The following is a 15,353-nucleotide window of genomic DNA, read 5'->3' as shown; positions in this document are numbered from 1 at the left end:
CAGAATAAAGGATATTTTGAGAGGTCAAACAGGGTAAATCATAATGTATATATATATGTAATAATAACCCTATGTGTCCACACGAGGAAAGGTAGGTTATCAAGATAGGCTATCAGAGTAAAAATCGACTGTCTATTGCATCAGACTAGGCAACTTGATAAGTTCATTTTTTTAAGTAGCCCATTAAAATATTCCTACCTAAACACTTGTTTTGCAGTAGCATAGGCTGCCAACACAGTGTGATTATTCCTGAAGCATCTAAATAATCTTCACAACGCAAAGAATTATTGTGGCAGTAACACGAGAGCAGCTCGTTGTTGAAGCAGGTAAACCTGCATACAGACGAAGCTGTGCGCCATGTGTAAAACCCAACAGGTTACTCTCTCTCTCTCTCTCTCTCTCTCTCTGTCTCAATTCAATTCATTTCAGTTCAATTCAAATTAGCTTTATTGGCATGAATATGTAACAACAATATTGCCAAAGCATTATACAAACTACATAAGAACAATCAACCCCATACATTTCATTAAAAAAAAAAAAATCTAAATTAAATAAATAAATAAAACAGTAAGCGTGTGTGTGTGTGTTAAAAAAAATATATATATATAAATATAAAATAATTTAGATAAAATAAATAAATGAAACAGTAACATGTGTGTGTATATTAATAGACAAAAATTTTTAACAAATAATTAATTGATTAAAAAAAAATAATAATAATGAATTTAAAACAAAGAAATCAGAATCAAATGTAAAAACAAAACAATTACTAAAAAATCAAAGGATCAAAATAATAACAATTAGAAAATTTCTACAATTATTTATCAGTCTGAGGTTCCACTGGTTGTCCTCACTTCTTGGCATGAGGAGATATATTTTGCAGCAATTATTTTACATTTGGGCATTTCTCCCAGTAAATAGGGGAGTTTCTGTGTGTCTGATATGAATTTGAATGTGGGGGAATATTTGGGAAATGTTTGCAAAGTGTTTTTGTCTTAGTGTTTTATATTTAGGGCATGAGGTTAGAAAGTGCAGCTCTGTCTCTACCTGTCCCTTGTCACACTGGGAGCAGAGTCTCTCCTCTTGTGGCGACCCTTTTCTATGGCCAGGCTGTGTTCACTCAGTCTGTATGTTGTCAACATTTTTCTTAGTTTAGGACATTTTATTGTACTCAGGTAATTTGCCAGTGTGAATTCTCTTTTTAGGGTCAGATAACATTGTAATTTACGTTGTATGTTTTGGTTGTTTCTTTCCAGTATTCAATATATTTTTCTTTCTGCTTGTTGATAATTTGGTTTGGTCTGCTTGAGTTGGTGTTGCTGTCCTGAGGCTGTTGGGGACTTGTTACTGCAGAGAGCCTCAGGACTAGCTGGCTGAGGGGACTCTTCTCTGGTTTCAGCTCCTGGTATGTTAGAGCTTTGTGATGATATGTCTGGGGGTTAACTGATTTTAAGTGATTGTAAAATTGAATTGATCTTTGATAGAGGGGGTATTGGCCGAGCTCTGCTCTGCACAGGTTATTTGGTGTTTTTCTCTGCACTTGTAGGATGCTCTTACATAACTCGGTATGGAAAGATTCTATGATTGTTTTATCCCATTTGTCAAATTCATTATTAAGTTTTGGCCCTCAAATTTTCGCTACCATATAGAATTATTGGTTCTAGTGCAAATTGGAAAATTTTAAGCCAGATTTCAATTGGAATATAGATTTTCTCTCTCTCTCTCTCTCGCCTATGGTGTGGCTGTTGGCAGGACCATCATAACCACTAAAGCCATCATAAATTCAAATGATAGGGGCCATGAACCACACACCTGCATTATTAATCAATCTTGAGGCCCAGTGTTGAATGAGTGAATGAAAAGGTAGCTGTAAGGACTTTATTATTTATATTGTGCTTAGATGGTGAATTTTACCAAATAAAATTGTGCTTTCTTTGTGTATTTTTGTTAATCTGGCCCTTCTCTCACAATGATGAGTGTTACGACCCTGGCCTGCTTGGCATGTAACAATGAGTTTTTAAAAAATACATTTAGTTAGACATTGACTACATTCTGTTATGAGTATGATGCTCTCTCAGTGGCAGACAACCACATTTTCATCAATATACATAAGTCACATCGTAAACACTACAAACAGCCTGCGGTAAAGAACATGGAGGCCAGAACCACAGCCCTCAGTACACTGTATGCCTATTTGAGACATAGTTGTAGGGCACACACCAGCATGGTTCACTCAGAGGTGTGTTTCACAATTAAAGTGTGTATGCAGACGACTCCTAAAGCAGATAACCTTTGGGCTGCAGGGATGAGTGGGGCGGTTTGAAGTAGAGGATTCACAAGGTGATGCTAAGCATTCCTCACATTTCCCAGCTGCTCAGATCCCCTGTGGAAGAAGTCAGACACAGTTAAGACATATTTGCTTAGAGGGCCTGAATATGAACAACCAAACCTATCACTGTACTAGTGTGTCATCTGAAGATTAAAATGTTGGAATAACAAGCCACATTTTTATGTCCAGAATAATTTAAATCAGTTTGGCTTCTAGAGAGGAACTATGTGTTGGTTGCAAAATTGTGCATAATGTTAGTAAAAGTAAAACTTTTTTCATTGACTTCCTTTATGCAAAATGTAACACACTGAGAGAACATTATGAATGCAATATTATGATAAAACCTGTTTTTTAAAAATCCTATTGTGTAGAGTACATATTTGTTTTATTACATGTCAATTTCATTTGTAGATAAAGGTCAAAGGTTACCATTTCTTATAGAGCAGGTCTACATCATACTATTTACAGTACGGACCGCTGAAAGTGCAGAATTATTTAGGGCTGATGGAAAAATCATTGGGTTAGCCCCTAATGCCCAGGCCAGGCAATGTCCATGGTCACTGCATAGCTACTACAGAGTACCCAGTATGAAAATACCACTAGTAAACTAGTAGGAGGTGCAGCAATAACAGAGGTATCGAAGTCGAAGTGTCCAAGATACTGAACCCCAAATTGTGCCAATGTCTGTGCCGTTGGTGTGTGACTGTGTTTTTCTGTTTCTTAGCTTTGAATGGGGTGAATGGTACAGTTACTTATATACATATTTACATACACATATATACCCAAAACATTCCCACTCTAAAAGGGAATTCAGGGGACCTGTTACCACCACTTGTTTAATTGCATGACTGCAAGATAAAAAAAATATTTATTTTTATTTATTGATTTAGATAAACTTTCTAAGTTGCAAACTTTATTTTTATGAGTGTTCAAGTAATAATGTTGGTAATTAAATCAACTTAATTTTGCTGGTAATGTTACCTCAAATCTCATTGTTGATTGGTAGACTGAAGATGCTTGATATATGATAGACAGCACGGTGGTGCAGTGGTTAGCACTGTTGCCTCACAGCAAGAAGGTTGCAGGTTGCCCAGGCCTTTCTGTGTGGAGTTTGCATGTTCACATGCAGGCTAGGTTAAATGGTGTTCAAATTGCTGTTTGACCAAAACTGTGGATAGTTCTGTGAGAGAGATAAAAGTAGTAGTGGCAGAATGCTTCTTTTTTGTCTGTCTTGCTCAGTACAGGGCATTTTCTGATGACATTTATTACAAAACAAATGAGTTGTTGTCTGAAGAAGATCCTAGCATTGCTTTCATTCTGTGTCATTCTCAGCAGTAATCTTCCAATCCATTATCCCTAACGCACTAACCTATGTTCAAATTTGCTTTACAAGGACACAAGGAGTTTGAGGCCAGCCTGGAAAGTCAAGTGATGAATTTTCCATCCTCTATGACTGGTCAACCCTGGAGCTGACCACAAGAGAAGAGCCATTGTGGAGGAGTGGAGAATGAAAATCCTGGAGGGAAAAGATATCCCAAGATGCTTTACTTTACTGATGAAAGTTTTGAAGTTAATTAGAAGCTGTTTCTTGACCTCGATGGACTGAAAGCCAGTGCAAAAGTAATTTCTTAAGAACAATATTTTCTAAAGATTCCACTTGTGTCAGAGCAATTTCCGATATTATTGTAAATATATTATATATATTTTTTTGTATTCGGATGTCAACTAAAGAGGATACAAAATTGAGATTGCTTCTCTGTTAAGTTGCTTAAGCTGTATGTTCAACAAATCTTGTCTTGACAGTTGACAAAATAAAGATGACGTTTAAAGAAAGACATATACCTTTTTGTGTGCAACTGTAAAAAAACTGCACTTTCTGAGAAGGTTGGTGGGCATTGAAAGTTAATTTTTAATGAACACTTGGAACGCTAGGAACTTTGTTACTGTAGTTTTTTAAAAATGTAAAGCTGTTACAAAATGTTTAATGAGTGGAGGTATTTTACATATATATATATATATATATATATATATATATATATATATATATATATATACCCAACTGCAGAAATAAAGTTGATTGCTTAAAAAGCTATAAATAAAAAATAACAACAGAAGAAAAACTATTCAGAACAACTTAATTTTTACAATGTTTTTTAACTTAAATCCTGTGTTCATGATTATGGTAATTAAGTAAATATTACATAAAAATTACTTTTAAATAAGAAGAAAATCTAGTTGGACCAACTTTATTGTATGAGTATTCAACTTAAACACTTGTCTTTAAGCTATCAACAATTAAGTAAGTTGTAACAAGAATTGTTGTAGAGGAAAAGCTAATTCCCCTAACTCAATATAGTTTATTTGTTCAATATAATTTCAACAGAAGTTGTCATAACTCAAAAAGATTAATCGAAACTGTTATGTTAATTTTTTTTGTTGAGACTAAACATTTGTTTTTAGAGTGCAGTGCATCTTTTGAATTTACATTTGGGGTGAATGTAAACAACAACATGACAATATGGTTTCATCTTCATTTGGGAAACATTGCCATGTTGGCTGTCTTTGAGCACCAAGCATCATCGATGTAAAACCTCCTCTCATCTTGCTGGAGTCTTGAACTAACAGCTCAGAACACCGTCCGCCCGTGCTTGGGGATGTTGATAAGCAGGTGTCTGTAAAGATGTTGACACAACCATTTCTGATTTAGGTTGCTTGCTCAACATTAGTCTGATTTTGTCCAGACCTGACCTTCATGAACAACCTTAATGCCAAGCTGGGTCAACTTTCCTCCTAGCCTGGCTCTCTATCCTCTCTTCTGGGCAATCACCGTACCCCCTGTGGTGCCTGTTCCGGTTGGTGCAGTTGATCTGGCTGGGCGGATCGTCTAAGGTCTTTGCTTTTTAAACCAAACCCTGGATGCTTTTCCAATTAATGTATTTCTGAGGTAACACGTGTTTCAGCAGAAAAAAACTGATGGAAAACAAAGGTGTAGCAAAGTTTGAAGGAGCTAATGGCTGCTGCATCTACATGGTTTGTAGCCCGAAGACATGATGTGATTCCAGTCAGCGGTCCAATTGAGTCTTGTTCCGTGTCCTGTCTGCAGCTATCTCCTGTCACAGTCCCTGGGCTACAGCATTCCCCTGTCCCTGAGCTGCAGTTGTCATCAGTTCCTGTTCTGCAGTGATCTGCTGAGCTTGAGTGGCAACAACCCTCTGCTCCTCCTGAGTCGTAACAATCCCCTGTTGCTGAGCTGCAGCAGACTCTTGTTTCTCTGGCCCCACCGGCTCACCTGTCTGATTTCTACTCATTGGCCCCCAGTCGTGCAGTTCTGTCACCAGTCTCCAGCTCCTCTTTGTCGACAGACTCCAGAGGGGTACTGCTTTCACCTCTGGCATTCAGAGGTTTACTGCCTTAGCTCCGGCCTCCAGAGGGTTTCTGCACTCACATCCCTTGGATTTCACCCATGCTATTGACAAAGATGATTGTCTGTGTGTATTTATTCATATCTCCAAGTGCCAGGCTGTGATAATATAATACTCTAATCTCTGCTGAACCTTCGTTACGACTAAACTGTGTCATTGGAGTTTTTGAGTGAATTTTGTTTTTTCCAGTTCAATCTGCTCAGACAGCAAACTTTACACAAAACAAAGGTTTATGCAATAAAGAAAAAATCAATGTCGTTTTTCCTGCAACAAAGCCATAAATCAGTTGTATAGGAAGGTGAGCAGAAAAGGGGATGAGAAAGAGCTGTGGAAGGAGGAGGGAGAAGACCCCTGGAAATCAATTTTGACACATTAGAACTATTAGCTTATTGAGAGGTGAAAGATGGATTGACGGCTGGACGTTAAAGAGAGCTGTAACTGTAAAACAGCTTCTCCACTGATGAGTTCTCTGGAAAGTGATTCTCTGTGAGGAGATAGACTCAGACTTCTCTTCATCATTACTTTAAGTCCATGAGGATAAAGAAGAGGAGTCTGCTTCAAATGTATAACTTCTTTCACATTTGTATTTAAGGCCACTGTAAGACACTTATTTGAAAAGTGATGTGATTATTGATCATAAATTTACAGAAACTCCTGATAGTGGATGACATATGTTGAGAAAACATATAAGAAAAATGAGAAGGATTTGACAGGCTGTATGCATTATATTGAATGGATATTACAAATTATTTTCCAATATAAAGTATATAGTTATAGTTCTCATGTACAACTCTCAATATTTGACATGCATTGGAAAGATTTCACAGTGCATGTTCAAAGTGAAAAATGTACTTATATACAGAGATCAGCCATTGCGGGCACAAGTGGCTGGGATGTATTAGGCAGCAAGTGATATAATGATTGTGTAAGTACTAAAATAAACTAAATGCAAACGGGGCAGCAGAAAGTGTTCTAAGTTTAGAAACTTTTTGAGTTGTTTGGTTCACTTACTACTTTCCCCCTTTATGTCACCTACACACAGGAGTCCGGTGGGAGTAAACAAAGTAGTTGTTGAACTCACTTTAAACATCGGATGAAGAGATTTTTTTTACTACAGATGATGCTGAGTCATGAGTCAATTAGTTGTGATAAAAAATGATGATAACCGATGTATTTTACCATTAGTCCGCTTTGTTAGCTATCATAACGTTACCTAGCTTGTTTGGTAGCTTGTTTAATAGCTTGTTGGATAGTGACCCATTACAACTAACCCCGGCGATAAGCCTATGTGTGAACTGATTTTAGGCTAATGTTGTGGCTCTACCATTTTGTTGGGTTTTGTTCAATATGATGTTGAGTGGGAGATCAGTGGGCTTGCTGCAGTTGAATATTTAAGTAAGAGACGTCCTCTGACCCAGACAAAAACGTTATGTGGAGGACACAAGATAATTTAATTATTATAATGTGACTGCGTGGTGAACCTATGAACCTAACTCATATTTAAATAACTATCTCTTTGTGTTGTTGGCCAGATAAAATGAGAAAATAAAAACAGACATAAGATCATTTATAGAGATAGGCTTTTATATACTTTTTAAAAAAGTATATAAAAAAAGTATATAAAAATTTTAAGTTTATTGTCTGCCTCTACTGTTTACACCCTTTCATGGTCTTCCCCGATGGTAGTGGCTTCTTTCAGCAGGATAATGCGCCTTGCCGCAAATCAAAAATGGTTCAGGAATGGTTTGAGGAACATAACAACGAGTTCAAGGTCTCAATGCTGCCTCATAATTGCCCAGATCTCAATCCAATCGAGCATCTGTGGGATGTGCTGGACAAACAAGTCTGATCCATGGAGGCCCCACCTTGCAACTTAAAGGACTTTAAAGATCTGCTGGTATCAGATACCACAGTACAACTTCAGAGGTCTAGCGGAGTCCATGTCTTGACAGGCAAGGGGTCCTACAGCCCAAATTCCCGTGCCAAGTTCTTGTCAGCTTTTACAGAGGAGCAATAGAAAGCATTCTGACTGGAAACATCACTAACTGGCATGGGCTGTGCACGGCCCAGGACAGGAGGGCTCTGCAGCGGGTGATTAAAACTGCAGAAGATCATTGGTACCCATCTCCTGAGCCCAAAGGATACTAAAGGACAATGCCCACCCCAGCCACAGCCAGCCTGCTGCCTTCTGGGAAGAGATATATAAGTTTCTGCTGCCACACCACCAGACTGCAGAGCAGCTTTTCCCTCCAGGCTGGGTGACTCCTTAAAGAGGTGGTATTATGCTTTTTGGCTTTTCCCCTCTCCTTTATTGAGTTATATATCTTTTTTGTGCATGTAACAGCTTTGCAAAGTGAAAAAGCCCAAAGTCCAGCCCAAAGGGAGTTCCCATCTCCCACAGAAAGCTCTGCTCTGAACCACTTGAAAACAGCTCGTTTGTAGTCCAGCCTTTTCTTCCTTTACTTGTGATGTCACAATGAAAACGCGTCAGATGCGGTCAGGCACGCCCTCAAACCAAGCTAGTCTGAGCGGAGGCCCTTTGGCTCGACTCGTCTTTGTTTGGTTTTCCATTGCAGAAATGTTGTACCTGTACCTGCTTCCAGGTACTTTTTTTCGTATCACCTCACCTCCGTCGAGGTTCCAAGCGAGCTGAGGGATACTAAAATGTAACGTGAAAACACGACAGACTGCTGATTGGTCAGAGAAAATTGTCACTAGTCACTGCTTCATCATTGTGTGCGCCAGACAGAGGCCAGCAAAAGAAAGTTTTATATTTTACAGTTTAATTTTATCACTAAATCCACTTCTGAAAAGTTTTGAGGTGAGAAATCAACTGTGTAGATTTTGAATATTGACAATTGAACGAGAAGTGAACACAAATGTGCTTGACAGTTCAACATTTAGCTCTCATCAACCTAATTTCCAGCAGCAGCAGATAACTAATCTGTTGTTCTTCCGAATATCTCCCACTTGTTTTTGTTTATTTTGTTGTAGAGTTCCTTATCCAAATCAAGGGTCTAATCATAGAGGGTGTTGCAGGTTGATATTTTTTTAGTTGGTTTTGGGGTCTATAAATAAAATTGACCTGACACTATATAATAGTGTTTTGCAATTACAATGGTCAATGTGAAGTCATGTAACACTTTGGTAGCTACTAGTTTGAAGAAGATCAGCCACAAAGATTATATCAAACCTAAGAAAAGGAAAAGGAGAACTTGAAGCAGTTGTAAATGAAATTAGTGATTAATATAAATGGTAAACTGTATACCCAATCTTTATATAGGAGAATAATGAAGTTGCACAAATGCACAAAAAACGAAAAGCAGCAGAAACACATTCCCCTTTGTTCATAACAGGTGAAGTTGTTGCATGACCGCCATGTGCAGCTAAATATCCCTGGGGAATGATGAATGTGGATGTTAAGTTGGAATAGTTTCGAAAATCAAACATTGACATGTTAAGTTCTAAATATCTCCTTTTAAAATATATTAATTCTTCCATCCATTTAACCTGTTCAGGGTCACACATCATTATACTAAAGTGTTAAGCGTGGAGCTAATTCATTATTTATATACAGTTATCAATACAAAAACAGAATGTCAATGTGGACGACTGAAAACTGAGCACTAAACTGAACACCAGTGCACTTTTCTGGATAATTTACAGAAGCTGGCAGACTGTTACTAATTTTCTGGAGTAGCTTTCCACTGCACGAGGACATCAATCTTTTTAAGAAGAAGTGTTCTCTGCATTTACAAATTTGGTCAAAACCCAACTTCCTGCTCTCCACCTCACACCAACCAGTCAGCTGAGACAAAGTGTGGAAAGCGGTGCTCCATTCAACTTTCCTGACGTTATAATATTGATGCAAACACTATATAATGACGAATAGTATAATGTATGAATTAGCAGGATTAAATTAGTTGTATTTATCATAATATCATGAATGAAAATGTACATAAAATAACAGTCTGCCATGTCCGCCATGGCTGTGAAGTATTGGCAGAGAGATGTGTCTGGGTAACACATCCTGAAGAGAACATAGTTAGGAAAAGAGTGTTTCAATTAAGAAGATGTGTTTTCCTTTTTGTCAGCACAAAGAGCGGGGGGGGATGAAAAGCCCATTAAAGTGCATCTGAAGCAGTGACTATATTTCACCCCACTGACTGCTCTGACAATATTCTCTCAGGCCTGTTGATTTGAATAGTGTGAATATTTATGTCCAGAGGTGTTTGCCTGTTCTTAATGTCTGCACTCTTTAAGCACACAAAGAGGACAGTTATTGTCTGCTGTAAGTGGTCGTATATTAACAGACACATGTCCTGCCAGAAGAAGCATTAAAGTCTCCTCATTATTTAATCATTCGTTGCTTCACACTGTGAGCTTGTCAGGAGGCTGGACACCCTGGTTCAGCAGGACTCTGTATGTGCAATGTAAACTGAAGTGTCCATCAAAGAACCTGCTGCATGGTTAGTGCGAACAGCTCACATCCAAGTGATGTCATCATCCGTCAACACAGCTTTCAGTATGCTATTTCTTCTGGAAATCTTTATATATGTGATGGTAAATGCTAAAACATGCTACACCACGTGTAATGGTAGCACGAGTCAACTTCAAGGTGAACACTCGTGCCAATTACACAGAAATATCAACTTTTCAAATCAAATTTTGCTAAGATTAGCTAACATTATCTATCGGAAGCTACTGAACATGCCAAACCAAGAATGGTTGCATCGGCAAAAAACAAACAAACCCTGAGTGTGCTGAATTGAGGAGGGAGCATTTTGTTGCTTATTTATTCTTTTAATTTTTGAAAGAAAAACATGGGATTACTTATTTCAAAAGTTACAGTCCCAGTTTGAGGTAGGCCTACTTGTTCTCTAGTACATATTTTCATCATAAACATGTAATGCTTCAAATTGTAAATTTTCAATCCCACAAAAAATATATTAAAAGCTCATAGATAGATAGATACACACATAAATACAAACATACATAATAATTGTATGTAAACACTGTGCTTTACTTTTTTATCTTTGATTGGTATTTTGGCACACTGAGTAGATTTTTAAAAAAGAAGTAATTGGACTTTTTTGTGGAAAAAACAAATCAGAACACATGCTATTGTTCAAAACAGAATATTTTTGTGTCTGAAAACATATCTGGGTGGGATTGTAAATTCCAAAGCCAGTGAATTAGAAATGAATGACGTCCATTTGTGACATTGCTGTGCTTGACTTGGGATGGGAGTTCACCAGCCCTACATAGCTAATTTGCATATTGAGGTCAGATCACAATCAAGCATACCTGTTGCAATGTTGCAAAAAAAATGCAAGTTTTTACAAGTTGGGAACAATAAGGCCTTAGGGCAGTTCCTTGCTTTGCCTGTTTGGTAATCCATCTTGTATTGTCATGACATGACAGACAAACAGAGATTCTGCAGAGATCCTCTTTTATCTATGTAGTGAACCATGTTGCAATATACTACATTGTTTGTTCATTTCCAACTCTGTTGAACACACATAGGCTACATTGCTGGAATCACAGAGCATGTGGTTGCGTAAAAGTTCTCTTCCCCTGGGAAACATTCACTCCCATTTGTTTACACTACAACAGGTGTGGATGGCTTTAATGAAGATGAGCACTGAATCTGACTGTGACCAACAGATATTAAAATATCTCCTGACCTTACAAACAGGGATTACAGTGCAAGTCTGTCACAGCGGGACGCGACTGCATGCAGCATGCCCTGCAATCCTCTCCACTCAATAAGCTGAGGCAGAATTTATGGCCCCGCAGACAGCCCCGTGCTGTATGTGTTGGTCTCCGCCACGGATTACGGGATACACAAATGGTGATGCGTGGGTGTCAGGAGAGGTGCTAGACGCTGATGTTTCAGGTTTCAAGGTTCAGCTGGCTTTCTCAATGAAAGTGAATAATATCTTCCCATGGGACATATACAGGAAATACTAAGGGCCCCAAGTCACCGCTGGATCATAAACACCTTCATGTTTGCTCTCTTATTCCCACTCTGTCTTTTTGTCTGTCTCTGAGGAGCAATAGCATCACCCTCAACTTGACTGCATTACTGTATTATTTTGTATTATCCTGACACAAGCCCGGTGTCCTACATTGCATGTCAATACTTGGCTCTGTCCATTAATCGAACCAAGCACCATTCTTTTATGAGACACAACAAGGCTGCGTGAGCGAGCAAGCAGACTCTGCAAAGAGCTGAGTCCCCTGTAATTCAGCGTTGAACCAGACATTGTGAATAAATGTAGGGTTGGGAAGTGCAAGCTGTAAACTTATTGATTATCTACCTGCCATTCAACTTTCTGTAATCCATAGACCATTAAGCTGCTGGAAAATGCAAAAGATGAAAGGGGTCACTCATAGTGACATAGTCACAGATCAGTCTGCAGTTTCTTAAACTTCACCGAGTTTTCCAGCTCATTGCCGATGGGGAGTTGCTACTAGTTCAGCTACATTTCTCAGTAGGGGGTTTTCTACTTAGTAGGGAGGCAATGTGACAGAACACTACATTTCTAAAGATAAAAAGCTCTGAAATGATTGAAATGTTATTCCTTCTGCACAGATTCTGCACCTCGCCATCTTCCGGCTCTGGACAGCTGGGTGGAAGCATGGTCTCCTGTCCCTCACATTGTCTGTCAAAAACCATGCTAAAAGGAGAGTGAACATTGGACTTAATTTGATCTGGTGGAGAGAAACATGATTCCAAATAATTGAGAGTGTTGCTCTGTGTCTGCTGGATTTGTAAATAGGCAACGAACATGCCCAGAAAAAATAATAATATAACATGTCAATGTTGTGTTTTCAGCTTGTTGAGCTTCCCCCAAAAGGGCAAAAAAGAAGAGATAAAAAAAAAGATTTAATGCAGCTTTAAAGTAGAAAGCAGCACAAGTTGTACCAACACAGACAAAACATGGTAATCCCCTACTGGAATTTCGCTGTTTGCTCTTTACCTCAGACTGAACTCTCCTTCATGTTAGAGTAAGATTTGCTTGAACAGGCAGATGGAAGCTTTTAAGACTCGATATCCATGATTCAAATTAAGAAACTTGTATGATTAGAACATATTACCATCCAACATGGATTAATTGTTGATAAATCCAGTGCTCATCCTGCAACATGGTCCTGAGTGCATAGAGGAAAACATATTTTATGCTAAAGCTGCTTACGGAAATATTCAGTTTTTGGTGGTTTTAATGATTTCAGAAATCTGAGCCAATAAGAAAATTAATGTTATAGCTTATTAAAAAAACAATATAGTAAAGTTATCTGGACTACATCAAGAAGTGAACTGATTGTACCTAAAAAGCAGCAAGTGTTTTCAGTAGTTGTCAGTGAAGGGTAAGAATAGTTGAGGGACTGAACCTGTGTGACTCCTTCACAGTGAACATATCCAGCTGGGAGGTGAGGTTTTGCATTTCAACAGACCTCTCCCGGTATTCAAACAACCAGTACAAAGAAATTATAAAATTATTATTATTATAAATTATATTAAGAGGCACAGAGATGAAGAAGGCTTCTAATAATCACCAGGGGTTCTCATTAACTTATATGTAGATTAGAATGTAGTTATGTATAATATATAGACTTGTCTGTGTGATTGAATAGATGTGAGTGTAGTTCTAAGTTTGTATATTCATTTTTTGTTTAGATTTATAATTTTATAGATGTATTAGTTTCGTTGACTTATTATTGTTAGTAGATGTATTTAGTGAATTAAGGGGTAGGAGTATATGTTTCACTTGAATGAATGAATGAATGAATGAATGAATCTTTATTATCCACCGAGATGGAAATTTTTCATCAATCATATAAATAAATGTACTTTAAATACATCAGGATAATTCATTTGCTATAGTTACTTGGTTTGATTCAGGATTCCAATAGCATTTGGCAGAAAAGATTTCCAAAAAGTACTTTTTGCAAGAGGCACCCTGAAGCGCCTCTCAGACTTCAGAAGCTCAAACTGGCTAGAAAGAGGGTGAGTGCTGTCTGTAGTGATTTGTCGAGCCTTCTTTCTCATTCTGTCAGTATATATTTGGGTCAGATGTTTTTGAGGATTTCCTACTATTTTACTAGCCATTAACACTATCCTGTTAAGCTTGTTCTTAAGCTTGCAATTTAAATGACCAAACCAAGCAGAGAGATGAAAGGTTAAAACACTTTCAATGTGTGTGATATATACTAGTTCAATAATCTGAGCACTAACGCCCAGGCAGTTCAGTCTTCTGAGGAGATTAAGTCGTTGTGAACATTTCTTAAAAATATTATCTGTATTATCTATAAAACTCAAATGGTTGTCAACAACCGTGCCTAAATACTTAAAAGTTCCCACAGTTTCAACTACTTGACCATTAAGTACAACTGGCTCTGTTGTTTAATGGTACTATTATTTATGGAAAATTCATTTGTGAATAGAGAAAAAAGCACAGGGGAAAGAATGCTGCCTTGTGAGCAGCCTGTACTGATAGTATGCACTCCTGACACACATACCTTCTTTCTTCTCCCTTTCTTACATGTAAATAGAAGTGTTTAACTACTGGAAAATATGGATTTTATATTTTGTTCTGTTTTTACCACTGTTTGTTGTTCTTCTTCTTCTTGAAATAAATACATCAATCAATCAATCAACTGTTTTAAATCTCTAATCTAATCTCTTTATGTACAATATGGTTTGGACATGAGGCCCTGCTGCCAGACGATGGAGCTGTTTTCTACCAAATACCTCAAGACTCCTTGACAGAGGTCAGGGTAAATCACCACCTCCTCTTATGCTCACACTTGGCAGAAGATGTGGGTCATCACCATCCCTGCAATATTCAGGAAGTCCGTGTGGTAATATTAAATATGTGTTTAATATGAGCTATTTCAATTATTTCAAAGCATTTACATTCCAATTCTGAGATAACAAGAACAGGCCTAAAACAGGAATTTTATGTCAACAGGACTTTCACAATGGATTTGCACATTTGTGTTGTTGTTGCACAGTTGTGAAAATACTTGATGCGCTAAAGACGCTGCACTGTTGCACTGTTCTCAAGCCTAGTGTTCTTATCTCTTTGACTGGTCATTTGCAGCTTTGGCCCTGTTGTACCATGTGAATATGCTTTTCAGTAGCTTTTAGATTAGGCTAAGCTTTCTCTCTCTTTATTTACATTTACATTATAAGTGATTTCAGAAGTCTAGCCCAAACATTTTAAATATTGGTTATAAAGCTTCAGTACTACATATTTGACATAGTTTCAGCCAATAGAATTTTGTTTAAACTGCCAAAGAGAGAGTGTTATGGAATTCATTAAACCTTTAACTAGACTAAAACCTATTTTAAGAAAGGACAAAAAACAGCCAGTATTTTAATACAACATGCCACAGGTACTTTTAATGTTTTACTATACTATTTGTTTGGCATTTATAAAACATATCAGAACTCATAAAATAAGATGCACTACTTTAAGCCAACAGCTGTATCGGCCGCTATTACATCAAAACTAAAGTGGTTAAATTTAGCTCAACCCACAACATTAAATTGCTGATTTAAATTTTGGGTATTAGTAATAATAAACCAATAA

Source organism: Micropterus salmoides, unplaced genomic scaffold (assembly GCF_014851395.1).
Source record: "Micropterus salmoides isolate LMB-PRFRI ecotype aquatic unplaced genomic scaffold, ASM1485139v1 Ms_hic_scaffold_7, whole genome shotgun sequence".
Classification (NCBI taxonomy): domain Eukaryota; kingdom Metazoa; phylum Chordata; class Actinopteri; order Centrarchiformes; family Centrarchidae; genus Micropterus; species Micropterus salmoides.
The sequence above is the reverse complement of the archived record's forward strand: the minus strand, read 5'-3'. Positions refer to the sequence as shown.